The 2,503-nt window shown below is 41.4% G+C and overlaps 1 non-coding gene across 1 annotated transcript; it reads left to right on the top strand.

Annotated features, from left to right (window-relative positions):
• The first annotated feature begins 1,572 nt into the window (after positions 1-1,572).
• Positions 1,573-1,680, top strand: LOC130947049 (small nucleolar RNA R71). The gene has a single exon (XR_009072462.1). It is a non-coding gene; the product is annotated as a small nucleolar RNA R71 (small nucleolar RNA).
• The last annotated feature ends 823 nt before the right edge of the window (positions 1,681-2,503 follow it).

Below are 2,503 nucleotides of genomic sequence, written 5' to 3'. Positions count from 1 at the left end.
TGACTGTGGGGGCTCTGTTTGTCTCTGATTTGAGAGAAGCTCTTCATGCTTCCTCTCCATGGTGACAGAGGGATATCGTTGAGCCTTAAACACCAAGGATTTTTCATTCACTTGAATGATCAGTTCACCTCTATCAACATCAATCACAGCCTTTGCTGTGGCTAGGAAGGGTCTGCCAAGGATGATGGATTCATCCATGCACTTCCCAGTCTCTAGGACTATGAAATCAGTAGGGATGTAATGGTCTTCAACTTTTACCAAAACATTCTCTACAAGTCCATAAGCTTGTTTTCTTGAGTTGTCTGCCATCTCTAGTGAGATTCTTGCAGCTTGTACTTCAAAGATCCCTATCTTCTCCATTACAGAGAGAGGCATAAGGTTTACACTTGACCCTAAGTCACACAGAACCTTCTTGAAGGTCATGGTGCCTATGGTGCAAGGTATGGAAAACTTCCCAGGATCTTGTCTCTTTTGAGGTAATTTCTGCCTAGACAAGTCATCCAGTTCTTTGGTGAGCAAGAGAGGTTCATCTTTCCAAGTCTCATTTCCAAATAACTTGTCATTTAGCTTCATGATTGCTCCAAGGTATTTAGCAACTTGCTCTTCAGTGACATACTCATCCTCTTCAGAGGAAGAATACTCATCAGAGCTCATGAATGGCAGAAGTAAGTCCAATGGAATCTCTATGGTCTCATTTTGAGCCTCAGATTCCCATGGTTCCTCATTGAGGAATTCAGAGGAGGTTGGTGCACGCCCATTGAGGTCTTCCTCAGTGGCGTCCACCTCCTCTCTTTCCTCTCCATATTCGGCCATGTTTATGGCTTTGCACTCTCCTTTTGGATTTTCTTCTGTATTACTTGGGAGAGTACTAGGAGGGAGTTCAGTAACTTTCTTGCTCAGCTGTCCCACTTGTGCCTCCAAGTTCCTAATGGAGGACCTTGTTTCAGTCATGAAACTTTGAGTGGTTTTAATTAGATCAGAGACCATAGTTGCTAAGTCAGAGGGGTTCTGCTTAGAATTCTCTGTCTGTTGCTGAGAAGATGATGGAAAAGGCTTGCCATTGCTAAACCTGTTTCTTCCACCATTATTGTTGTTGAAACCTTGTTGAGGTTTCTCTTGATTCTTCCATGAGAAATTTGGGTGATTTCTCCATGAAGAATTATAGGTGTTTCCATAGGAATCTCCTAGGTAATTCACCTCTTCCATTGAAGGGTTCTCAGGATCATAAGCTTCTTCCTCAGATGAAGCATCCTTAGTACTGCCAGGTGCATTTTGCATTCCAGACAGACTTTGAGAAATCATATTGACTTGTTGAGTCAATATTTTGTTCTGAGCCAATATGGCATTCAGAGTGTCAATCTCAAGAACTCCTTTCTTCTGACTTGTCCCATTGTTCACAGGATTCCTTTCAGAAGTGTACATGAATTGGTTATTTGCAACCATTTCAATTAGTTCCTGAGCCTCTGTAGGCGTCTTCTTCAGATGAAGAGATCCTCCAGCAGAGCTATCCAAAGACATCTTGGATAGTTCAGAGAGACCATCATAGAAAATACCTATGATGCTCCATTCAGAAAGCATGTCAGAGGGACATTTTCTGATTAATTGTTTGTATCTTTCCCAAGCTTCATAGAGGGATTCTCCATCCTTCTGTCTGAAGGTTTGGACTTTCACTCTAAGCTTACTCCATTTTTGAGGTGGAAAGAACTTTGCCAAGAAGGCATTGACTAGCTTTTCCCAAGAGTCCAGGCTATCTTTAGGTTGTGAGTCCAACCATATTCTAGCTCTGTCTCTTACAGCAAAAGGGAATAGCATCAGTCTATAGACCTCAGGGTCAACCCCATTAGTCTTGACTGTGTCACAGATTTGCAAGAACTCAGCTAAAAACTGATGAGGATCTTCCATTGGAAGTCCATGGAACTTGCAATTCTGTTGCATTAGAGAAACTAATTGAGGCTTAAGCTCAAAGTTGTTTGCTCTAATGGCAGGGATAGAGATGCTTCTCCCATAGAAGTTGGGAGTAGGTGCAGTAAAGTCACCCAGCACCTTCCTTGCATTGTTGGCTTTGTTGTTGTTTTCGGCTGCCATGTGTTCTTCTTCTTTGAAGAATTCGGTCAGGTCCTCTAAAGAGAGTTGTGTTTTGGCTCCTCTTAGCTTTCTCTTCAAGGTCCTTTCAGGTTCAGGGTCAGCTTCAACAAGAATGCCTTTGTCTTTGTTCCTGCTCATATGAAAGAGAAGAGAACAAGAAAATATGGAATCCTCTATGTCACAGTATAGAGATTCCTTGAGGTGTCAGAGGAAAAGAAAGGTAGAAAACAGAAGTAGAAAATTCGAACTTGTCCAAGAAGATGGAGTTCGAATTTTGCATTAAGGGATAGTGTTAGTCCATAAATAGAAGGATGTGGGAAGGAGGGAAGAGAATTTTCGAAAATTAAATTAAAAAGTTTGAAAACATTTTGAAAAACTGTTTGATAATTTTCGAAAATTCAAAGTGGAAAAGAAATCA

Source organism: Arachis stenosperma, chromosome 8, assembly GCF_014773155.1.
Source record: "Arachis stenosperma cultivar V10309 chromosome 8, arast.V10309.gnm1.PFL2, whole genome shotgun sequence".
In the NCBI taxonomy this organism is placed as follows: domain Eukaryota; kingdom Viridiplantae; phylum Streptophyta; class Magnoliopsida; order Fabales; family Fabaceae; genus Arachis; species Arachis stenosperma.
This window is presented reverse-complemented; position numbering and strand designations above follow the sequence as displayed.